Source organism: Pseudopipra pipra, chromosome 5, assembly GCF_036250125.1.
Source record: "Pseudopipra pipra isolate bDixPip1 chromosome 5, bDixPip1.hap1, whole genome shotgun sequence".
Taxonomy (NCBI): domain Eukaryota; kingdom Metazoa; phylum Chordata; class Aves; order Passeriformes; family Pipridae; genus Pseudopipra; species Pseudopipra pipra.
The window spans coordinates 29295582-29322214 of record NC_087553.1 but is presented as its reverse complement, the minus strand read 5'-3'; the positions used below and the strand labels follow the sequence as shown (position 1 = coordinate 29322214).

General features: G+C 37.1%; 1 long non-coding RNA gene across 1 annotated transcript in view; it reads left to right on the top strand.

The window, feature by feature from the left end:
• The window catches only part of LOC135414541 (uncharacterized), a 230631-nt gene that overhangs the window by 53465 nt on the left and 150533 nt on the right, over window positions 1-26633 (top strand). The window lies entirely within an intron of this gene.

The window sequence follows — 26633 nt, the reverse complement described above, 5'->3', positions numbered from 1 at the left end:
AAATTTATTAGAAAGCAGAACTCTCAACAGGGAGAGATTTATTATTTGCTTTGTGTCAGAATAGATCTTGCTCAGATGGGACAATGTAATTTGTTCATCCTCTTAACAGTAGGTAAAAGGAAAACAGTGAGACAAAGATATTTTGCATGGTTAACATTTTCCCCGTTTACAATCCAAGCATAAGAGAAAGATTTTAGAAGATATCCTATTTTTTAAAGGGCTAACCAAAATAAATCAGTAGATTTGTTAGATTCAAATTAAATAGTAAGACACAAATGGTCTATTAAAAAACCTTCTGCCGCTATTGTTAACACTGAGATGATGCATATTTTTATATGTTAATGTTTTAAATTTTTTTTCAACACATGGTCATCTAGTGGTGGTGTTTCTGAAAACTGACAGCCAGTTGCCAGTTACAATCTGTCTTAGGCCTATTTCAGGAGGCTGTTAGCTTTTTAATCTTTAAATTTGTCCCTTAGGCTGTATAATCTAGACCCTTGTTCCAGCTTAATGTAGATACACAGCTTAATAACATGTTTCACAGTGTAAGTATACAGGCACAAGGTGCTCAGACTTTCTATGCTTTTTCAAAACCTAAAATAGTATACTTTGAGTAATTCACTACACATAATAATAAACTGTATGCAATAGGTATAGAATTTTTATTTAGCCTACTGTATCATAGTAGACACAAAGATAAGTACTCTTGAATACTCTTAAAACAGTCTTGCAAAACTTGTAATAAATTTTCCATTACTTTTTTTTTCCTTGGAATCATTCTTGTCTTTGTAGGAGGCTCTCAAGATATTTTTTCTTTGAACTTCTAGTAATGTGATATTTTGCTTTTACCCCATACTGGTCTTCTGAGCATCCTTTAAGAAGATTTCTGTGATCCAAAGTGAAGTCCCAAGTTCAAATTAATTAAAATATCTCATTATTTGAATCTGATTCATGTACTGTAGAGGTTTTTTGGGTGGCTTTAATGAATAAGTTTGAATTAAAATGAAAAAACTTAATGATTTTCTTACTTCCTGCTAATATTTCCCTACATTCCCTTACAAAACATTAATGCAGTACACAGGAGTCTAGGAAATAAGTCATAGAGCATAATATCACAAGAGTTTCTAAATATTTACCCTCTGTGCTATATTTTAAAATGAATGCCTTATACAATTCTGGCAACATTCAGGTTGCTGGGGGAGAATCCTATTTCTCCTTCCTTCTGTGCAGTTTTGCTACACACTTTTGCACTCTCCAAAGCCTAAGCACAGAGGCAAAAGCCATTTACAAAAAATGCATTGATTTTGATAATTTAAAATTTTGCCTGTTGTTTCTCCTGTACCTTCATTTTTTTATTTTACTTTTTTTAACCTCTTTTGATGAACAATAAATAAAAGTAAATTAGAAGTTCGTGTGTTTTGCTCTCTCATTATAAAGACTATATTCCCTATCTTTTTATGAGTCAGCAGAGGGGTGAATTGTAGAACACGTGGTAAGTATCAAGCTTCTGAAAGCCTTGCTGTAAAAATTCCCATTTTTTATTTGTAGCAGGTTGACAATTGAAATCTCGAGGAGTGAGAGCAGAGCAGAAAATCAGGAAAGGAGTGAAAGGCTAGATATAAAAATATGTTAACATTCCAAGTGTGACAAAACAATGAATAGAATCATTATAGAAAATTTAAAATAGTAAGAAAGTCACTTTAAAATTATGGCATGACATTTTTAGTCCAGTAAAATGTTATGGTGTGGGTTTAAAAGCTTGATCTTAGAATGAAGGCTTAGGTCTAGAGCAAAGGAGTAGAAATCTCCATCAGTGTGCATTTATAGGGAACTCTCTGCTTCATGTAACTAATTGGAATTAAATATCCTTGTATGGGGTTTCTAAAAGTATATGGAGTCACATTCCCTTTGTTTCAGCCCTGAATAATCAGTTTTCTTCCTCTATAGAATTATTGTTCTTACTTCAAATATGGAATCATGATTTAGTTGTGAAAGAATTAACTGGCTGGTTTTTACTGCTGCTAAGTTAAGCTGGGTATTTTTTTTCCTACTACTTATATCTGAGAGCTAGTGTACGGGAAAAATGAAAATAATATTTATTCAAAATGAGCCTTACATTCTTAAAGGCTTGGAGGTTGGCACTGCTACATTGCACATGGCAGCAAACCAGCATCTGTATTGCCAAAATCTGCAACACAATGCCTCTAACAGTTTTCTTTTTCCTCTGGAACAGACAGGCTCCAAAGGCCTGTGTTGACAGGTAATGAGATCTAATAAGCAGGGGGAAAAGAGGTAGGTGGGAATGAAAGAGTAAAGGAATATCCATATTCATTATTTAATCAAATAAAATTCTCTTGGAGGATTTTGGGAATACTCAATCTTTGCTTCAAAAGCTTCTCTGTGATAGCTGTAAACAAATTACCTTAAGAATAACTTCTTAATCAGGGAAGAGTAGAGCTGTTCTCTACTTGATCTCTCCCTTTGGGTGGTCCCAGTCAGAGAGCAGCAGCCTTCCTTCTGATGGCTTGGCTTCAGAGAAGCTATATGATATTATGCTGACAGCTGTAGACCTCTTTTTGTTAGGGATAACAAACATCCTGTGCTGAGGACAGCATCAGGCCCAGCTTGCAGTATGCCCAATTAGAGGAGCTAAAATCTCATTTGTTTCACCATGGGAGTCTCTGAAAGCACACCGTTTTGGCCTCATTACAGTATTTTTAACTTTACAAAAACAATTTCATTACGGAAATTAAAGAAGCTCATTTAGTCTTAGTATTTATGCTGAACTTAATAAATTCCACAAGTATATCAGCTGCCCCAGTGTGCAGGCTTTTTGTTCTTCATCTCAGTAAAAATTTGTTTTAAAACCTATTTGCAGAGACTATTTCATAAAGGAATGTGCCATTTAAATATACCATTTATTTATTATTAAAATTAACGCATTTCTGGACTCCATTTTAGGTCATTTTCTTTTGTTGAACATCTGAGCATTGACTGGCATTTGCTGTGCTGACACTCATGTAAAAGGGACAGTCAAATCTGCAGTTTTTTTCCAGGTACTTAAGATACTCTTACATTTGTTATGGTCTAAAATACAGTTTCTCTTATACGAATATTAAAATCTTTCGTGGTTCAATACAAATGAGCAGTACTTTCCTAGGATTTCACTAAAAGGTAAGAATTTTGGTTTAAAGTTGTGCAGGAAAACCCTGCCAAGGACTCTGAACTAGTTACAGATATATCTTGTGTATATACATTGAGAAACTGTTTATGCTTTTCTAAAATGGGAAGAAGGGAAGAGGACAACTACTTTCCCATACTGTGTTATAGGAAGAGAAGTGAAATAGAAATGCTGGCAAAAATCTATGTTGTCTAAAGGTGTTTGCTGAAGAGGAAGGAGAGAGGCAACAGAGACCATTTAGTCAGTCCAGAGTTTAAGTATTTGCAAACAATAGTGAAGAATGAATAACCAAAATAGAAAATTATGCAAATTTGCTAATTTGCTCCTGAGTATGTTATGTAAAGAATTTGGTCTGTCATAAAGTAGGGCGCCTAGAAGGACTGGTGTCATGCTGAGTTTTTAAGTTTTCATAATATTTAACTACCCTTCTGAGTTTTGAGTCTTCCCAATGGAAAAAGAACTAAATGGTTACAATAGTCTTATAGTATACTTTACTTTCATTAAAGCAGTGGTAGTGTAGGACATGATCAGCAGAAAGATCCAAAGCATCCAAGGTCTTGGGATCAAATACTCTACATAAGATTGCTTTATTATAACATTTCACAATTAGAATATACCTTACATAAAATGAGCAAGAGTTGTGAGTGGTTACAGTGTAGAATGTTTTCAGGAGCAGAGCAGTTGTGTGCTTTTGAGTAGAATGGGTGTATGAATGGGAATTTTAACTTGAGTCAAAAGTATAGGCAGAGTAGTTAGTGGAGAGGAGGATGCATATCGTGGGTATGCAAACATGCTCAGTGTATATGTGTGGAGAACTGATCAAGGAATATTGCCAGACATACCAGTAGGGAGCTGTGGGAGAGGTGAATGTGAAAGCTTATTGCATGTGTGAGCTGTGCCATATGTACCATCCCTGGATGGTACAATCCCTGAAGGTATTCAAAAGGCATGTGGATGTGGCACTTGGGGATATGGTTTAGCGGTAAACATGGTGGTCCTAGTTAAATGGTTGGACTCAATATTGAAGGTTTTTTCCAGCCTTAATGATTCTATATTTATTGTCTGAGCACATTTTGATCAAAGTAATATGAGCCTCCTGAAAATAATGATAAAATGCATCTTAACGAAATAGTCTTCGGTATTCAATTTGGAAATAATGCAGGTTTACATGTGTGAGTAGTGTAGAGTCTCCGTCAGTTTTTCTCAGTTTTTCACCCAAGTCAATCTCAAACTATTTTGTGTTTTCTACCTTTTTCTGACTAGGGTGTGAGAGTGAAATGTACCTTTCGGGATGGAGAGGTATCTGGAAGAGTTTTTAATATAATTTTACTCACGACACTCTGCTGTACTCTACTGTGTAAGTCACTGAAGAGCTGTCAGATGAGAATCTCTTTTAGTCTAGCAATGCAGGCTAGGTACTGGATGCCTTGAAGAGCAGGTGAAATAGCTGTTTATCCCATTAACTGTATGTGAAATGCTTTAGCCTTCTTGAAATGTTTCTTAAAGATGAAATAAATCAATAAAAGGAGACTGCTATAACTGTGCAGTTACTATATAGTTCTGAAAACAAACTAAATTGATTGTAAGCATCTGTTTTTATGTATTTTTCTCCCTTGGAATATGTCCCAGTGGCTTGTTCTTTGTTAGAATGATCTGATTTACTTAATAAGCTATAAATATGTTGAGCTCAAGTCAACAAAGGTGTTTTCAGTATACATAGCATTATAAATAAATCAAACTTTTTTTCTTATGTCTCTCAGGGCCTGCAGTAGAAGAAAGGTAATCAGTATCAGTGGTGCACCTGAGGCTTTTCTGGTCTCAGGTGCCAAATTCTTCTTTCTTGCTGCTGGTGCTGGCACTGTCACCACTGCTCCATTTTTTTTTGCCCTTGTAGACAGGAGTTGGAAGGAAATAGCAGTGAATGAGGCAGAGGCAACCTCGTTCCACTACTCTTCATCTTTCCTCTACTGTCACTGGAGCTACCCCATTAGCTTCCTCAAATTCCCTGCCTGAAGATTTATTTAGACTGGTGAGAGGTGCCTGCATCCAGCTTAAATAGCCGAGTCATTTTTCAGGGAAGTAGCTGTCTAGCTTGCTTTAGAAGTGGGTGGTGTTTCATGGCAATAATAATTTGTTTCTCCTGTAGCTTGCTTTTCCAGTGAAGCTACAGAATTTTCCATAGTCAGAATGTGAGCTGTCTTTGTTTGTTTGTTTGTTTAACCAAGGTGAAGTGATGCAAAAGGCTGTGAGAACATTCTGTTTCCCTTAAAATGATTGCACTTCAGTTCTTCAAAGGTGGTTCTTTTCCCTCCTGAAACCCTGAATCCTTATATTATTGAGAGCTGAAGTGGTGATTTCATAATTTTTCTCCATTTTTTGTCTCTTAGCAATGTGATATGAAGTAGAGTCTGGAATCTTTAAATAAATGAGCATAAATAAAACTATTAAAATGGAAGATTGGTGCAAATGGTTAACCTGCATTTGGCATGCAGCAGATATTCTCTTAAATTACAGGTGCACAGTATCAGTCTCTCTTTGATTCTTTAGAGACATTCAAAAATTGGCTGAACATGGCCCTGAGTGACCTGATGCAGCACAATATTTGGCCTGGCTTTGAGTGAGGACTTGGTCAGGATGAACTCCACGGCTCTGTGCTATGATTCAAAGTCTACTAGGGAAGGACTAGCAGATCCTGGACATCCAGTCCTAGAGGATAGTTTTACTGGAAGCATAATTATTCACCAAAACTTGCTTTAAATAGCTGTGTGAAGCAGGGCCACAGATAAGCACTGACCTGAAACTGATTCTGTGAACTCCTCATGGCTGTAAGCTGGCACTGCCACCAAAAGCACAGCAGTGTGCTATTCCTTTTTCTCTCCACTCTCTCACACCGTCCTCCTCCCCCTGCCACCCTTCCTCATTTCTTTCTCCTGCTCTTTTGCTTTTCTCTGCAGACAGCCCATATCCCTACTTGGTTAATGCACCCACTGTTGTGTAGCTTCATTGTGAACAGAACGAGGGACTGATCTAGCTGAAAAATCTATTTTAATGGACTGAGTTTTAGTTGGATTTTCTTATTTTTAATTCTGAGAAAACTTGTAAAAATGTGTGAGAGCATGGATGTCTTGGGAACAATCATCATCATGGCTGGGCTTCGCGAACAAAGATTTGGGGAGGGCTCTACCCACATTTGCTACAAGCGCGTTGGTGGCTAAAGAGGCCAATACGAGACAGGCACGTCCGGTTGCAAAAGGCACAGCAGAAAGACTCTTTAGGTGGTAAATTCTTCAAGACACGATTCTTTCTGCATTGTCTTTTCTCCTCAAGAGTGATCCTGTGTGCTTTCTCAAAAGCATCAGCAGCGTTATAGATGGTGTGTCTCCAGACCTCCCGATTGGAGGCCAGAGTAGACCAGTTATGTTGATCAATATGGCCAAGGCTGAGATGTTGTTTCAGGGAGTCCTTGTATCTTCTCTTCAGGGCTCCTCTCTTGCGGCAGCCGGTGGCAAGTTCACCATAAAGCAAGACCTTAGGGAGGCGGTGGTCCTTCATCCTGGAGACGTGCCCTGCCCAGGACAGCTGTGTTCTCAGCAACATGGCCTCAATACTTGTGACTGCTGCTTGTTCTAGAACAGATGTATTGGTCACATAATCTGACCAGTGGATGTTTAGGATGGTACCGAGGCAGCATTGATGGAAGTGTTCTAGAAGTCGCAGGTGGTGACGGTAGATGACCCATGATTCAGATCCACATAAGAGAGTAGACAGCACTATGGTTCTGTAAACAGTGATCTTTGTACTTTTCTTCAAGTGTTTATTACGCCAAACTCTTTTATGAAGCTTTCTGAAGGCACTATATGCCTTTGCTAACCTGTTGTCTATCTCTCCGTCAGTCTTACCATCCAAGGAGATGAGGCTACCTAGGTAATTAAACTGCTGGACTGATTTGAGCACTGATATGCCAATGGTGATATGGGGATGATGGAAGACTTCCTGAGGTGCAGGTTGATGGAGGACCTCTGTCTTCTTCAAGCTGACTTCCAGCCCAAAGAGCTCAGCAGCGTCTGCAAAGCAGGATGTTAAACGCTGCAGAGCTGCTTCTGTGTGGGCCAAAAGGGTGGCGTCATCAGCATAAAGCAGCTCCCAGACAAGATGGTTTAAGGTCTTGGTGTGGGCCTTCAGTCGCCTTAGTTTGAAAAGGCTTCCATCAGTATGATATCGAATGTAGATACCGTCCTGATCCTCGAGGTCTGCCATGGCCCTTTGGAGCATCATGCTGAAAAAGACTGTGAATAGGGGTGGTGCGAGAACGCAGCCTTGTTTCACACCATTGGTTATTAGAAAGGGCTCAGGAAGTGCATTGCCATATCTGACTGATCCTCATGGAGTGAGATGATCATTTTAAGGAACTTGGGGGGACAACCTAAACGTTCCAAAATCTGCCAGAGACCTCTTCTGCTCACAGTATCGAGAAAGCCTTGGTGAGGTCGACAAAGGTTACACAGAGACCTTTGTTCTGTTCCCTACACTTCTCTTGCAGTTGTCTGAGTACAAATACCATGTCTGTGGTACTCCTGTTGGCTCTGAAACCACGTTGACTTTCAGGTAGAATTCCTTCTGCTATAGCGGGAACAAACTGGTCTGGGAAATTTGTAATATTTTGGTTTTTTTACTATATGTATAATAAAATAAGTTATACAAGGTGAATGGTAGTCTTGGAGATCTTCATTTATTCATACAAATCTAAAGAAGAGAATGGGATTCCTGTTGAGCCTGAATAATGGCAGTCTTCAGTCATTTGGTGTCTTCTGAGACTTACTTTTTTTCAGTATTTCAAATGTCATTTTGTGTGTTAGAAAATATCAGGACTCCATCTTGCATAAATGGCATAAAAATGTAGTTTCCCTACCTTTCTTTCAAAGCCAATTAAAGTGTAAAGCTGAAATAATACAATGTGGTTAAATTATAGATCAAGCAATTGTGCAGATGTATCACTGAACCATAATCAGTCCATTTTATGCTATTATAAACTACTGAAATGTTTACTTCCTTTATAAATCAAGCAAATCTTGTTTTTATTGCAGAGAGTGGGAGGTGAGGTAATAGTGGAGTGGGAGGATAATTTAGAATAAAGGTACCTGCAACATGCAGATACAATGCTCCAGAGTATTAGGATATGTTATGTTCCTTTTGAGAAGTTGTTTGTAATGATTGTTAATAGCATCCCATAAGAGGAAGCAGACTGTAAGTATGCTCAAACCCAATGAAAGTTGAGATATAAAGTTCAGGATCATTTATATCAGATGAGAATCTTAATAGGAGGGCAATCAACAATTTTGTCAGGAGCTCAGTCTATAATCCTTCAATTTATTGAAATTGTGAGTGGTCTGACCTGACTATTTTGTAGAAGAACTGTATATTTGGTAGTTATCAGAAACTGAAAGGGCAATAATTTAGAAAAAATGTGGGAAAGAAGATAGTAATTCTAACTGATAATGAGGCCATGTGTTACAGCCAGAATTTCTTTTCCAGCTGACATATAACAAAATGAAGAAAAATGGAAAGTAAACATTTAACTTCTATCTAATTTTTCCTTCTAGTTAGGCTGTCCTATTGTGATTTGACAGAGTTGCCATCCTTTAACTCAACTCTGTTTATTCAGTAAACAAGAGGCTCTACCACTGCCACTGCTTCTTTTGCATCAGTTATTTCATTGTCAGGAAAGAAAACTGCCTACTTGGAACAGATTCCTTAGATTGGAACCGATTCGTATACACATTTGATCTGATACTGTAAATAACTACGCTTCACAGGGACATGCAATCTATTTTTCTAGAGCAGAACAAGCTGCTGTTTTGGGTAGAAGAGTTATCAGTTGAGGAGGGCTTTGAAAATTTGAAAGGACATATTTTGGCACAGAGCTATGTCCTCTGAAAAAAACCCCAAAACTATTTGCAGAAAGTTTTTCATAACAATCTGGTAGGAAATCTACCTATCAAAACAAATGCTGTCTTTTATCAAGTGGCTTCTAGACTCATTTTTGTTTTTAAAATTGTTGCTTTTTCTGCTTCTGGTTTCACTAAGGTAAAAAGGTTAGCAGTGTTGTAGCAAAGTTTGTGGGGTTTTTGGGCTGAAATGTTGACATTGAAATTGGTGTGAAATTTATCCAGACTCTGTGTGTACATATGTATATATATGTGATATCTGATGGCAACATCAATGAATGAAGGAGTATAAAAACTTGATTTTTAAGGAATTTTGGTGTTATTTCATCAGGTAGCTTTGAAGAATATTGGAAAAGGTGACAGAATTAAACGCTGCTTTGCCAACCAGGCTCCCAGTTAAAGAAATCTGTTGAAAATGTGATGTTAGACATAATGAGCAATGTGATAGCATTTAGATATGGCAAATTTAGTGGCTTCTTAAAACAAAAGCCTTTCCTCAGAGCGGGTGTGTCTATGAACATATGACTTTAGAAATGAATGGGAAAATGTTTACCTGCTGTATTTTACTTAGTAAAAATAGTAGCAACCCTTCTGCTTCATCTGATCTTTTGCTGTGTTACAGCTCTCCTTACCCTCCCCTCTCCACCCATGCAAGTTCAGGATCACTTCAATGTCTGTTCTCTAGTTGGAGTTGTAGGAAACTGTGTTTCTGTTGTGGATCTGCATTTAATAGTTGAGCTGCTTATGCCAGCTTAATCAACACTTTTCTCCTCATCATAACTCTCTTCCTTGGTTATTATGTAACCAGCTTTGTATTATTCTGCCTTGAATCAGTTAATATATTCAAAACCACTAGGTATCTAACAGGTTTCCCACACTTATCCCATGTGTATAAAAAAGACAAAATAACTTCAGAAAAATAAGTGCTTTCCAAGTAGTGAAGTACTAGATTGCACTGTCATTTATATCATCAAATTAATACAATTTTACTATCTGAGTCTTTGATTAGGACATTCAAAAATATGTATATTTCTTGGGATATGCAAGTTTCATATGATATGGAGTCTCAGCAGATCCAGTGGGCTGTTCGTTGAAAGGACATCCACCCAGAAATGTAAATGTCTTTTGTACAAGACATGGAAATCTCTTGTAAATGGAAATAAACAGGTTCAATAGAAACTTTGACCCAAATGGATCATTAGTTGCAGCCTACAGATTCTTTTTCAAATCATTAACTGCATCTCATGTTGTCTTGCAAAGAAAGAAATGGAGGCTACCGCTTAATGAATCTTTCTTTAAAATAGACCTGACAGCCAAGCTTCTTAAAATTGGCCAATTTATGAGTCAGAAAATGGTTTAATTTAATTCAACCACTAGGGCTTTGTAAATGAGCATATATGTATATATGTGCTATGTGCAGTAGAAAAATTGTCAGATGTGTTATATACTTCATTTACTGTAAACTCCCAGCTGTCCTGCCTGTATTTTGCCCATTAATCTGTCATGGACTTTACCACCTAGACACATGTTTCTAAAAAGCCCAAATAATTATCTTATTTTCTCTATAAAAATTAACTTGTCATATGAATAATAATTTTTTTTTTTTTTTTACAACCAAGGATGAATTTTCCTTAGTATGTATTGTATTGTGTTGCTGTGCATCCACAGCCAGACAAACACAAGTATGCTGTTACTCCCACCCGTTGTCAAATCCAGGATAATATTTTGTTCTGAGTGCATGATGGATTTCTGGTTTGTATCTTTTGGTCTACCTGATTTTAAAAATGAAAGATTTGTGCTATGTGTATATAGCAATACACAGAAGTACATGTCTGCTATAAATCAGTGCTTGATTTTTTTATATAAAACTTAACATAATAGTTTTGCCTCATCAATTAAACAAGCAGCATTAAGCCATCATTATGAGTGGCTATTTTTTCCTCCCAAATAAATGCCGATACAAATTTGTAACCCCACATGTTTTCCTGACTTTCTTGGGACTTTTGAAAAAGTAAAATCCTTGGAAAAGTCTACCATATTTATTTTTTTCCCCATAAAACCACAGGTGACATTAACATTATCAAAGGACGAATTAGGAAAAATAGGACTTTTCTTGTTAAAGTCACTGTATAGAATTACAGGATGGCAAAGCACACTTGCGCTGGGCAGCGCGGGAGCGGGGGGACGGGGAGGTTCCCTAAAATGACCGGGCGGGGGCCACACCTCGGGAGTCCTTTGTCCGGGGACTGGGTTTTCCACTGAGGGAAAAAGCGGGAGCTGCTTTTCGGTTTTTTCTGTGGTGTTTTTTTTTTTTTTTTTTTTTTTTTTTTTCTTTTTTTTTTTCTGGTCGCCTCCTTTTCTTTTTTCCTGAGGGGAAGTTTTTTCCCACCGGACACCTCGTGGAGGATGACTGAGAGCGACCGACCGACCCATCTCGGAGCGAGGTGTTCTGCCCTCGAGGCGTGAGGCTGCATTATCAGAGCTGCCTGACCTGGGACTGCCTGTGGAAAAAAAGGACTTTCACTGCTGGCTGTGAAGCCACCGGCCGCTCACCTGGCTGCGAGCAGCTGTTGAGCTGCCGGGAACAGTTTTTCCCTTCAGCCCTTCCCCTCCCTCCCCCCACCTGGGGAACTGGGACTTTGTTTTGTTTCTTTTGAAAATTTTGATTGCACCATTTGTTGTTTATTCAGATTTTGTTAATGAAGAGCTGTTCTTTTCCTTTTCCACACTTTTTGTTTGAAGCTGCCTAATTTCAAAGTTGTAATCTTGTTAAACTGAGACATGGGGTCTTGGGGAAGAAGGTGGGAACTAGACCAGACAGGGATGTGAATCCTGTTGCTGTCCTACCCTCTGTGTTTGGATTGGCAGCATGGTATGGAGCTCTGTATGGGTGTTGCTGGTGCTGAAGTTGCTGTAGGACAACAGGGTAACTTAGGTTCCAAGGTTCCATGTGGCTACATCCATCCTTTTTTCCATAAGTTGGAGTGTGAGCAGACAATAGGACAGCCCTGGTAGTGCGAGTGTCAGCTTTTGCTGGGAGCTTCTACAGGCAGCTGGGTGCAAGCCATGATCTGCACAGAATAGGAGCTACAAACAAATTTTCTTTGGTGTACTGTTACCTTTCTCTTTCCTCTTTTTAGTCAAGGAATTTGGCTCAGAGAAAGCAAACTCTTTCACCCTGATGTGACATGAGAATGTCTGTACTAGGGGGGTCAGAATAGCTGTGAGGTTTATGCTGTATCCCATCTCCAGGAGAGGCCAATAGCAGATGCTTAGATAGAAAAAATCAGCAGAACAAACTTACAGTGCATTCCGTTTTTTTTATCCTTCCTTTCCCCAGCAATTTGATAGGTTTCACATATTTTACAGATGGATATCTTCAGAATGGTATTCTCTTCAGAAGAGAAGGAAGGTGGCAGTGGAGGCTTTTATTTATCTATTTTATATTTTATATTTAACTTCCTCAAGTGCTACCCTGATAATTGAGTCATCAGTTCTCTGAGGCAGAGTTTTTCGTAATTTAATCTTATTTTGCAGTTGTAGTTTGATTAATATACTAATTACAATAAAGGTGAGAGCAAGAAACTTTAAATGTGTATGTTTTGTTAGTTAATTTTCCCATTGAAGAGTTAGATCTTTTTCTCCTCCAGTCTTTTTCAGAACTGCCTATTTAAATTTAAATAAGATGTTATTACTGGTTGTTCAGTTGTGTAATTTTAACTCACATTTATTTTATACTTTTTCTATGATACTGCCCATGCTCCCACATGATTATTAAAGATGTGATTTAAAATTGTAGAGAATTATTGGACAATGACTGATGACTGTTAGAATGGAAGTTTTGCATATTACCATTATTTTATATTTAAGCTTGAACTGACAGCGATGTAAGCCAGAAATATTTTGACATTTGATTGTCTTTTTCGTGTTTTGGCTGATTGAAATGGTCGTTTGCTTTGAATGGCATTTCTGTGGAAGTCTATGGTATAGTAACTCTAGAAACACTAATCAATCTGGCAATTTTAAGAGTTCTTTCAGGCATCTCTGGGTGGAATTTGAGTCACTTTGATGATGACTGGCAGAGCAGAGGAATAGTTGCACCATCAACTTCATTGTTTCTTTGTGGCTATAGAAGATAAACCAGTCAGTGATTACCTTGAATGAACGGCTACCTTCCGTATTAAAAGCCTCACCATCCCCTTTTTGGTTCTAAAATGTTAACTCGCATAGTGATTTGTTTCTAAGTCTGCAAGAAAAGAATGATTTGGCAGTGTGGGGAGATGATTCAGGTGTGCATAAGCCCACACAGGGGACGAAAGAGGTGGCCGGGGTTCTGGCATGACAGATGGGATGGAAGACTGGATGAACGTAGTATGAAGCAGATGGAGGGGGAAATGGGGGGTGGGGATTTTGAACCCTCCTCAATATGGTGAGGGAAAAGCGATGGCATGTGCAGCTGAGAGGATGAAGGTTACTCAGTGGTCTTTGGGTAGAAGAGAGTGTGTCCTGCAGAGGCCAAGAAAGCGAAGAGATCCTTGGGCATGTAAAATGTCATCATCTAGTTTTATTTTAAACGGGGAGCATGATATAACAAAGGCTGGTAGAAGATAGCAGATTTCAAACTGGAATACTTCTCAAAAACAATGTATCAGCTTTTGAGATTTTCAGATGGTTGAAGTAAATGAGTTTGGGACACTTCTTAAAAACATGGATCTGGAAGTCTCTTACTTGTGTAAAAACAGATGATGCTGCTGAGATACAGCAGTGGCAGTGACAGTGAGTAGAGACTGCTGCTGAACTGCTCATTATTTGTCCTTTTTTTCCTGAAAGACTTGTCAAGAAGACTAGAAGATTTTTATGCAAATGGAATCTAAGTTACTTTGTTCCAATTCTTCCCTTACAATTTGACGACATTGCTCAAGTCCAAAATGTTTTGTAGTCCTGTTTGAAGCTGGACATTTTTTACCTGTTTCAGCTTTTAAAGAAGTCTTATGGCTCTGCCTGGTATTTGAGGCCCACAGAGTTCGTGAACCACAGTGTTTGTCTGTGAGGAAACAGACTTTTTGTTCTGTGTTAGAGCTTTGTAGTTATATTTTATTATAAAGTACGGGTTTGCATTTTCTCCCATCTGAAAACTGTCTGAAGCCAGACAGTTACTTTTTATTGATTTCCTATACCTTTAGGTGGTCCTCACAGATTTCTATTCTTTCTACTTTTTTTATTTTTTTTCTTTTTAGAAACTGCATTAACCTGTACAGGATGCAATGAATGTATGGCAAGTGTAATGAGTATAGAAATATTTGATACTTTTGGTGTAAAAATTGTGTCAGTGAAATTTTAAAGACTTGGCAAACTTTAAAGAAATGTGTTCAGGCTCTTCCAAAGCATTATTATGTAACCTAAAATTTGTGCGTAGAATGTCTTTTTACTCGAAAGTTAAAAAGAGTAATTGAAGCTTGCAGAAAGGAGTCAGGAAAACAGTGTAACTCTACGTGCTTCTGGTGGCTGTGTGTATGGGATTGTTTTTAATGATCTGTAGGTTGCAAATAGTTGGAAAATTTTCTCTTTTACTTCACTGAAAAGAACAGCTTGCAGCAACGGATACATTTTACAGTTGCATCAAGTGTGCAATTACTAAGGAAGGATGAGAAGCCTGACAGTTTCACTTCTTAGCAAAGCTGACCTCTGGAGGATTTTGTTAAAGGAATTTCACTTTTTTAACAGCTGAACTGAAAAAAAAAAAATCTCGTATCGAACAGAGCCAGCTAATTGTATTGCTAACCACATTCCGGCAAATCTTCAGGAATTTCTTGAAGAAATCAATGTAGTTTAAGTTTCTATGCAGTGTTATTTGATAGTATTAGTACGGTTCCCTTTGTTCTAAATGCAATGTGAATTATCACACTACTCTCTCTCTTCATTTATGGGTGCAGTCCTCTTTCTTACCTGGATGTAGTTATGACATATGTATTAACCAGAACAGTTCCATGGCTCCTCGGTCTCTACAGATTCATAAATAAATGTCATGGCACAAGCAAAGCTGCATCTGTCAGGAGTGTAGAGCTCTTGTGGAAAACCAAAATGTCTTTTCCTTTATTTTATATAACCCCCTTCTTTCTGTAATATCCTAATGTATTTTAAAATACCAGAAATTGTGTACAGTATATCAAACCTTAACACAAAGCGTGGTGGACTACTTTTGCCATGCTTTTTTCATTAATATAGATACTGTGACAGGATAAAGGAAGAGCATTACATTAGGAATAGAGTTTCTATCTAAAAGCCCTCTCCTTTACCCTCCAACCAAACAAACACCCTGCTGAAAAACAAACAAAAAACCTCACTAAAATCTAAAGTATTGAAAAAATGCTTAGTTCAATGCTGTATTTGGAGTATTTTTATTGGTTAAAAATAGTAATTTTTAGTAATTATATATTCTCAAGATAATTTATTTTTTTACTGGAAAATGTAAATATGAACATTACTGGATAGACACAAAGAATAAGAGCCAAAAGGAAGCTGACATGTTTTCTAGAATAGAATCAAAAGAGATTTTCAATAAAATATGAAAGATAGTTTTACTTAAACTATCTTTTTAATTATTGAAACATCCTTTTTAGTTACTGAAAAGAGTGAAATTCTGTAAATGAGTACTACCTATTTCTGTCATACACATGACACCTTTCTTTTTACCTAGGAAGTCCGCAAGCTTTCTATTTATATTCTATGGTGTATATAATATAGATTATTTTTATACATACATATACAATATATTTTCCTGGATGTTGAGAAGTGGTATCTAATCACAAGTATGTGGAGAAAGGCCTTTGTCTGGATGTTGTCCATACTTTTTGTAAGTCTAATGCAGATAGTTAAATTATAGTTCACAACCAGTGAGTATTATTTCCAGATCCTCTTATTCCCCCTACCCCATCTGTTGGGGCAGGGGTAAAAAAAGACTGAGATAGGCTCTTCTCAGTGGTGCCCAGTGACAGGACAAGGGGCAATGAGCACAAATTCAAATACAGGTTATTCAATTTAAATGTAAGAAATTTTACTACTGTGAGAGTGGTCAAAGACTTCCAGATCGGTATGCCCTGAAACCCTATGACATCTCCATCTTTGGAGGCATTTAAAACCCAACTGGACACATCCATGGTCAACATGTTGTAGTTGGCCCTGCTTTGAGCAGGGGGTTGGACTAGGTGACCTGCCAGCATCCCTTCCAACTTCAGATATTCTGTGTACCATTTTCATTTTATTTCAAACAACATTTTGGTTGCATTTCCTCTCTTGATTCCCATGTTTCTACACTGTCTTTTCAGACAGACTCAAGAGAAATTTCAGTGCATACCGAAAAGCTTTGTTGTTGAGGGGCTTAACGCTGCTTCTTTCATATAGAGTAGTTAAAAGTTGCCATTAATTGAGAAGTATAGTGTAGCAGCAAAATACATATAGGGATTTAACTACAAGTTTTGGAAGCTTGGGAGTCATAACTAACTATTCAGCTGTCAATTTTATATGTTATGCTACCAGCATGGCTAAGCTTTCATGTTAACATTTTGTACAGATCATATTTTTTCTCTATAAAGGGTTTGCTGAATTGTTTTCAATCTGCCAGCTGGCAATAGAATTTATAAGGCTGGACTATTTGCTCAGCTAAAGAGTATATTCACATTGACAGGGTCTAAACTCCTTTCCAGAGAGTCTATAGTTTAACCATCCTTAAGGACAGTACAACTACACTGTTCAGTGTATCCATTATCAAAAAATGATGGCACCTCATTAATTTTTGGCATGGGGAAAAAGAGACTCATTATTATTAGGATAATAAGCTGTACCAAACTGATGCAATTGATGTTAAGTATTGTGCAAGAAGAAACTGCTGCTTAAATAGTAGGATTCATTAGTGTTTATTGTAAAGGGTTGGTGTATTCTCTGGGCAATGCTATATCATCTGGAAATATTTAAAATAGAGTCTATTATGATCATAGCGAAGCATCAAAAAGTTAGGAGGACTTTGAAATGATAATAGCTTGCTAGGTAAAATACCTCATGAATCAGAACTGAAGTAACAAGTGTTAGTTCAGTTTTTTACATACATCAGATATTTGAGGGAGATAAATGTAATCTGGTGAATATACATATAGAATATGTATACCTTCTGCTTTGTATTGCACTTTGAAGGGATGTGAGTATAAGGCCTGTAAAGTTCCTATCCTTAGCCTTATTATCACATCTGTTGCATTTTTACAGGGGAGAAATTGTATGGCTGGGTTTTGCATCCTCAAATTCCCATCCTGATACCCTGCTCTGTGGCATACACATATTATAAATATTTTGCTTTGGCCTTTTACACTTTCTTACTCTGTATGTTAGATAAAAGTTTGTGTTCGGTCCTTATAAAGTTTTAAAATTTGAAATGCTGAATACCTTTTGAGTATTTGACAGTGACAAAAGCTGATAAATCTGCTTCTGTTGGCATTTTGCATTGAAATGGAACAACTCGCTGCAGAATTATAGAGAGCAGATTAGTTATACTTCAGGTTAGATTCTGGATTTAGCTTGTTTAGTTATGGACAGAGATAGACATGTGAAAGAAAAGATTACAACTGCTGGGGTAGAGCATCCATTCATCTTTCTGTGGCAGAGCTCTTAACCTTCACATGCCAGTTTATCCTGGATGGCTTTCTCTTTCAGGTCTTTGGCAGAGGGAAAGCCATTGGTAAGCTTGTGGTGGTTTTACAGTTCTGGAGAGTCATTCTGTGCAAGGGCAGTATGGAACACAGTTCTGTTGAAAAAGACCTGGTCATTGTTTTGGAAAAGCTGAACACAAGTCAGCAGTGCATCTGTGTCATGAAAATGAGCCACATTTTGCATTGTAATAAGAAGGATGCAGAGAACAGGTAGAAATTATTAATTTTTTGTTTTGGTTTGATTTGTTTTTTTCTTTTTTTTTTTCCTTTTTACATCTTTTGTTGCCATTTGTGAGTTTGCAGCTGAATTACCATGTGCAACTTTGGGCTCCCAGCACAAGAAAAATGTCTGTAGAGAGTCCAGTGTGGGGTCGCCAAGATGAGTGTTGGAGAAATGATACATGAGGAGGGACTAAAGTCTCTGGGTTATTCAATCTGGAGAAAAGAAGGTTTGTGTGTGATCTTAGTGGTATCTTCAGTTATCTAATGGGTGATAGTAGATATGACCTCTCTTAGGATTGTGCAGTCAATGAGTGAGAAGCAACAGCACAAGTTACAAGACAAATCTGGTTAGATATTAGAAGTGAATAATTTTTCACATATGATAATGATTAAGCACTAGGAAAAGTGCCCATCAAGGGCATATCCATCAGTGGAAATGCCCAAAGCTTTAACTGAATATTGTTCATCCCTAATGATGTGATTTAACTTCAAAGTCAGATTCAGCAACAAATTCGAAGGAGGACTTGGGGCCAAATGACATTCCAGTCTAAATTATTTTGCAATTCCACCAACCATCTAGGCCACCAACATCAGGGATTATTCTTATGGAATTAACCAAGAAACATTTCCCTATCCCAGACATTGTCACACATTCTGGATACATTTCAAGCTCCTTCCTGTCAGTGGCTGCTGGGGTATTAACAGATAGGCTGCATGTTCTCACTACAGTAAATAAGAAGCAAAATATTTTTGGTTGTGATTCAATGCTTCTTGTCCTTTATTCAATGTATAGCATTTTCAGACTTAATATTTATCATTGGGAGGTAAATTTGTAAACTGCAAAATTTCTAGAAAAGTTATGTATAGAATATTGTATGCCAGATGCTTTTCAGTTTTAGTGACATAGGAGTGAATTCATCTTATTTCTTGCTATTGGAAGCCCTTCTTTTGGCTCATCAAGTACAGCTCATGCTCTTCATTTTGGCATTTCCTTACCTGTCTTCTTCCAAAACATGAAAGATATATGGATATGCACAGGAAACATTAATTGGTTGATTCCTTGATAGTCACCTTTAGCTTAGTTCAGTGACTTTCCCCTTCTTTTTAGGGACACTACTTTTTCCTCTTCTTTGGACTGGTTCTGTTGTATCTGCTTTCAGATCAATTGCAGATAGTAGAGAAGAATCAATTGCTGTTATAATTTATACAGGAATAAATGTTAATCAATTCTTCTAGTATCCCAGTGCTAATCAGAGAGACAAACCCTCACAGTAATCCAATGTATGAAAGTAGGTTTGAACTTTCTGGGCTAAATCAATTTAGAATGACTTTTTAAAAATAAACAGTGGTACTTCTCCTTTCTCTGCTCCCGTCCGTCTTTCAATGTGAAAAAAAAAAATATATTCCCAGCTGCCTTGATTAATTTTTCTTAATTTTCCTTTTTTTTTCTTCTGGGAAAGCTGATAGTGGTCTGTGGGTTCATGCATGAGGATGTCTGTGGGTTCCTACAAAGTTTGCAGAATTGGTTTAATGGAGGAAAGCAACCTGTGCTTATTGGGAAAGACCTAATGTGTGCCCTCAGTAATGGAGATAAGTGCATACAGTATTCTCCCAGTTCTTGGAAAAATTAGGAACCTGAAATGTGACATCAGACATTTGCTACCTTTATGCACATCCTTGTTTTTCTGCCTTGTCCTTGCTTTGTACAGAATCACTGGGAGTTTGAAATCTTTGCTATAAAATGAGAAATTTTATTTTGAAGAGTTTAAAGGCTGCATTTGGAGGCATTTCTAGTAAAAGTTGAGAACTGGGCTCATGAGCCTTTGTCTCTTCTGCCTCAACCTCAACAATGGCACAGGTACCAGTAGATGTTTGAATGGGGCAGGGGTATTGAGGCAGTTGAAGGAGAATCGTGAGGGTAATGTGGGGGCGGGTGGGCAGACCTTAGTCAGTGGGGCTGGTGGGGCTGTGCGTTCTGTAACAGAGACATTAATAGTTTCTGGGGTCAGAAATGGACTGTAAAAGTGGGAATGTGCCTGGGAAAGACAAAGAGGAATCATTTTCCTTTCTAAATATACCAAAGGTAAAGGATGTGACTGAGCTGTCAATTGACTTTTAATAGCTGAAAATGCTTAATTTATCAAGCTGTTGGAATGTGGACAGCTTCTCTGGTTTACCTGTGCTGTTAGCCCTTCAGTGCTCGGCTTCTCTTCCTTCTCATGTCTCTTATAAATTTTCTTTCCCCATCTAATTGCAGCCTCTTCTAGCTCCTACATTGCTCACTCTCTCCCTGCCCTGCACATTCTCTCATGGTTGTCTGTGACTTGGTGCCTGTAGCATGGACCCTGTCAAGCCAGGAGACAAGATATGACTTAGAAAGCTGTTGGGTTGACAGGGGGTTTTTTTATATAAATTATTTCTTTAATTTGCACACCTCTGCTTCTTTCACTTTTTTTGCCACAGAAAAAGGTCTTAAAAAAAACTAGGTTTTTGGTTTATGTCTGCCCAAGAGAAGTGTGGCTCAGGCTGTCAAGTGCTCTCCTAAAGCCAGTGGCAAATAGATATTAAAAAAGCACATGAATTAAAATGAAGGCGCTAAAGACAGTGTTGACTGTGGGCTCAAAAGGTTTGTGAAGTTTCTGTAGAATCTTGTAAAATTATGTACTGCAAGTAAGGAATAAAATCTAACAATATAGTTAAAAAACCCTGCATCCTAAGCTAAAGTATTTAAATGTGTGAATAGGCAGATGTAGCTGGAAATTCTGTTTATTCTGTGAACGTAAATCCATTGTTTCAGTACTCCACCATCTGTCTTTCACTTTGATGTTCTTGTCTGTTTCAGTTAAAATTATCATGGAGCAGCAAGAGCTGGCAGGTCCCAAGAGATGGGGAGCCAAGGGTGACCTTCACCCATGGAGCACAGTCCCAAGGGTCCTGACAAAAATAAGCAACCATACTTAGTACTGATGTTTTCTAAAGCTAATTATTGCCAGTGTTTTAGAGAGTTGATTTAAACTGGTGTGATATGGGGGCAATTCAGAGGGGCAGGCCAATTCCACTGTTTCCTTTTGACAGCTACATGCAGCCATTTCTCATCAGGACCTGGTCAGCCACTGGCCTCAACAGGCATTTTAAAAAATTGTTTTGCACACTTAAGGTTTCTACATTTTCTCCCATTTGTCATGTTAATTTTCCCCCTCCTGGAATTCCGATTATTTACATGAACAGAAGTGACTTTGGTATTAATGATGCCATTATATACTACACTGAGTCCATTAATAAATTAATAATGCTGTGTCTTGTTTGTTTATAAATGAGGCTCACTGAAGGCTGTTTCAAATGAAAAATACCACTGATTGCTTGTAATTTAATCTAGTGAGTTTTTATGCATGTGAGGCAAAGTCAATTAGTCAACTGAGAAAATTCTAACTCCCAGCTAGATTTCAAGTTTAATGCAAATAATTTAGTTAGAAATAGCAACCTGAAAAAATATGGAAAAAAATATTAGCAAAGTTCTTTTGTTTCCAAGGCCCCTTTTAATAGTTATTTCTGTTTTGGAACATGGCCATCTTGATGCCTTTTTCATAGTTTGTTTTTTTGTACGTAGTCCGAAATTTGAAGTTTATTTGGATTTTGTTGACCTCTTCTAGCACCAAAATCTAGAATTTTCCTGTAATACAAGATAAAATGCCATTAGGCAGCACAATTTGTCAACAAAAGCGTGTAAACTGCAAAGTTGTTCAAGCCTTTATTTTCTTCTTTCTTTGTCAGCTTTTTGCATTGTTGATTGATTTGCTGTAGTGCTGCTGTCAGTAGTTTACCAATAGTCTGGTAGAATCTCATGACTGGCATTTTGCCTTTTTAAAAACCATCTCATTGCTGCAGTAAAGAATTTGAACCTCTAAATCAGCTATCATAGCTGTTAGACTTCTTTTATTATTATTATTAATGTGCTTTTGGGAAAGGAATATTGAACAATAACTAGGAGCAAGTAAAGTACTGGAATAAGCTTGAAAAGGTCAGTCTCTAGGCAAGAGGCTTTTCGTATGTTATCTTTATTAATTTCTATGTTCTAATACAGTAACATGCATGCATTTATGTTTTAAATGGAGATTAAAATGCTGCTATAGATCACACTCTTTAAAAAAAATCAGTAATTATTAGCAAACCACACCTCAGCAGCATGGGTAATATTCAGTTTCATTTTTAACCACTGTATTTTAATGTTTTTACATGTTGTTTGTTAAAAGTGGTGAAAAATATTGTGAATATTTTTCCACATAATTATAGAAAAATATTGATGATTAAGAAAAATGTGATACTTGTGTTCTATAAATTTGGTTTTAAAAATGTAAATTAAATGCAATTTTATTTTATGCCTAAGGGGCTTTAGGTAGAGAAAGTAATGACAAATTTTGGGGGAAACTTTGGAAAAGTTCATGACAAGCAACTGCAATATGCTCAGGAAATACTTCTGGAGGAAAACCCATTTAAGCACTGTGTGATACTGTGAGATATCAAATGTTTTGACAGTAATTTTTAATCTCTTGCAGGTAGGTGTATTGTTATGCTCAAGGACCAGGAAAGCTAATACAAATCTGTAGGTGTATTAAGTGATCATGTAAGATTTCTCTCTTTTTAGTCCTGAGTAGTAATAAAATAATGAACTGGCTTTGATATAAAATAATTTGTTGGTTTATTGCTCTATTTATCTAATGGGAATTCTTTACTATGTTGTTCTACTGCCAAATTGTATGCTAGAAGATCAGACAACATAAGATACTTTGAAGTTTTTCATTACTCAATCTTAAAGGTAGATTTTCCTTTTAGTGGCAATCTGCATATGCATGTTATGTATGCCTGAGATACTAGTGCTAGTATACTTTTAAGATACTTTAGAGGCTGCATGTTCCTCATGCATTCAACCCTGAAGGTCACTGCTGCTATCTGTATATATGTGAAATAATAAAATATAAAAGATGCATCTGGTTTAAGATTTTAAAGTCTAATTATCCCATAAAGGAATCTGTAGTTAAGTGGATTTTGTGAAATTATGGAAAGGGAAAAAGGTTGCAAACAGGAAGCTCTATGAGCTGAGGAGGTGGCAGTGAAAAGTCATTCTTCAACTGAATGTTTTTTGTCAGGATTCTTAGATTTTTGTCAATGTTTAAAAATGAAGGATTATCCCAGAGAGCATATTTAACTATGTGAAGCAGAAGGCAAGGAACATAATAAAGAAATATTTAATAAAGAAATATTTTAAAACCCCCAACAATATTAATTATAAAAACATAGACTCCTTTCCTTTTCTGTCCCTGTGTGTCTAAGTTGCATGCATCTATTTACATTATACAGGTGACAGCCAGTATCACTTCTTGTCAGAAAATGGCAGCAAATATTGTTTCTTAGCAGTGCTTAGAGTTGAATAAATGCTTTCTACTAGATTGTGACAATTGGAAAATATAGATTTACCAAGCTGAAGATAAAGCCAGTCTTCTTTATTAACCATTTAACAATAAATTTAAATACAGGCACATTAACTATTATTTAGAGGTAGTGCATGTTCTACATCTAATTTATAAATCATACATAGATTCTAATGAGATTTCAGAAGAGCCATTCCTTTTTATGAAACTCTGTACTCTTTAGTATCATTTTGCCAAAAAGTCAGAGAAGTTTTCTCTGCCAAAACTTTTAATTCAGCAGTTTTTCTTTTCCAGCATCTAGCAGCATCACCTTGGGGAATCTGAGATGACTGTGTAAATTGAAACAGTAAGTCTAGAGGAAGTGATTTTTCTTTAGCAGACTAACCAAGGGAGGTGCAGGAAAAAAAATCTCTTGAACGGGTAACATTTTAGGAAGTCACTTTATTTTAAAAACTAAAGGCCATATTTAGTCTTCATTAATGTCAGTGTGATCAAACCTAAACATAAGTGAATTTCATATAAAGTATATTTTATGGAATATGTAAGGTTATCTCTCACTTGAAAATTTTCTATTGTCATGAATTTTGGGGAGTAATATTGCTTAGAGGTGTTGTGTGGGAATGATTCATGTTATTGCAAGTGGTGGAATGAGTTTTACTTGCATGTTTGTCAGTAAATTGAAATGGCTGGTAAGGGATGCAATAGTTTGGCCTTTTAAAATTTACCACTAATTCTGTCCAGAAACTTTAAAAGTCTTCCAGTCCATTTAGCTGGGAAATGGCAATCTTTATTTTTCAGTGATATTAAAGATACACCTTACAGACACAGATCAGAAGACTTGAGAGCATGTGGCAGCTGGGACATGTGTGTTTAGAAAAGCTGAGATTAGCAAATGTTTTGATTTCCACAGTATAGCACACTGCCACTAGACCTGGTTTTTGTTTTGGTGGGTTTTTTGGGTTTTTTTGGTTTTTTTTTTAGGTAGGCTCCTTGTCTCTGGGATATTTGTAGTTCAGAATCATCTATGAATTTGGATTCATGAATAGGAAATGCAATGATACCCATTTAATTCCTTAAGAAGATTGAATCAGTAGTTTTGACCAACACATACACTGATGTTTAGTGATTAAAAAAAACCCCAAACATCAGAACAACCCCCCCCAAAAAAAAACCTCAACCAAACAAAAAAGACTCCAAAACTCCACACAACAAAACCAAAAACTAATCAAGCTGTTTTGACTTCAAAATGGCCATCTACGCATTCCTGTTTGGTCTCTCTCTGGGGTGTTTGCTGTTTCTTTTTCTACAAGGCTGTTTACAAGTGAGGTGAGAGAAACTGCATGTGTGACAGGAGTTTCCTTTTCCAGACTTTCTTACTTCTAGCATAAGCCCCACTAGTACTGAGACTGTGAGGTGGATATTAGCTGTCGCTAATGATGTTTATATGTTTGTTTGTTTGGTTTTAGTGTTTTGCTTCATTGAGATACCACTTGAGATGGCCCAAGCACTGGAGCCTCAAGTCTTGTAAGTAGCTTCTTACTTTGTCATCTAAGCAGGTTGTATTTAGCTTGTGAGTGGGACCATATGAAGCTCTGCTTGTGTTGTTTCCCCTAATGCAGTCCTGTTTGAATTGAATTAGAAAGGAGGCTTCCCCACAAAGGGAAGAACTAGTCTGATTATTTAGTAAAAATAAAGGTGTTGAATCTCTTCCATATGCATTGCAGATGTCTACTGCATACAAACTCTAGGACACTTCAGGTTTTCAAAACTGAATTACAAACATATCTCTGAGGTTGGAAGATATTTATATGTCTTTTTTTAAATGCATCTGTTTTCTGTACCTTGGCATCATAATTGTTCCTGCATTCCTCATCATGCATTCGTCCTTCCTTCACCAGTAAAGAATTTCACACTGTGTCTAGTCAAATGTCAGGAGGTGAAGTGCCACTGAAAATGTGTCACGGAGATCTTTTACTAAAGGTCTACTGAAAAATGCCTGGAGCAGCTGCAGGGGAAGAAGTAGTTTTGTTCTCATTCTCACTGTTTTTCTTGACTCAGAAAAATTTGGTTTGGAGTTTAGATGAGTTCAGAGAAATTCTGCCAAACCCAGAAATGGCATGTAAAGCCACAAAAAACAATGGTTCCCCCTTTACTGAAATACGCTCTTGATATGAGAAGAATTTGAAGCCAGCAGGGGGATGGCAGTGGAGTCAGCCCAGAGCCCTAGTCATCAGGCAAATTCATGGTTACAGGTGTGGGCCAAGAAGGAGTCACTTTTCGTGTGTCATCTTCTGGTCAGCTGAAATGTCAGATCTCCTTCTAAACAGAACCCTCCCCTTCCCTTTCCAGATTGGCTTTGTACAAGCATTTAAAAGCAGCTCTAAAACTTGCCTATCTTGTTGCTCAGAAGCTCAACCATGTGTTTAAATACCCAATTTTAAACACCTGCCTTTAAAATACAACATGTAAAATCAAGTTCATGTGAAAGTTGTAAATAATGTTTGGGACAGGACCAGAATAATCCTTTCCTAGGTGTTGATTCTGGAAGGCATAAAGAGTGCATGCCTACAGCAAGTTATGAGGGCAGAAAACTCACAAACCATGTTATCCCTTAGAAATTTGCCAATGGACAAATTTTCCAGGCTCTTAGAAAATGAAACAAAAGCTATCTCTAATAAAAGTAAGAGCTCACCATTTTTCCTAATTGGCTTTTCAGTTTAATTTACATTGCATTAAAAAAAAAAAAGGCTGGTCTGAAGCTCAATAGTACTATAATTTTCCTCATGGTTGCTTCTTTTGAGCACATCTCAGGACAGTGCAGGTAAAAAGAAACACTTTCTTTTTTAAGCTTGTAGAAATATCTCTTTTTCCTTTTCTGTCTACCAGTTCTATCAGAGTGAACTTGATATGTTTTCCCAAGGAATTAAATTTGCTGAGAACTGGAGTTTACTCTGGAAGAACTTCAGAACAAGTCTTCCCTTTTTTTCTTTCTCTAATGAAAGAAATGCTTGCTTTTTTTTTTTTTGTTCAGAGGCACTAAGGATCAAAGGGAGCCTTTTGTTAAAATAGGAGGTTGTCCTGATGTGTTAACTAGATATTTTTTCTACTCCCCTGCTACTTACTATGATGTTGGCTGACTATACCTACCGATATCCCTAGCTAA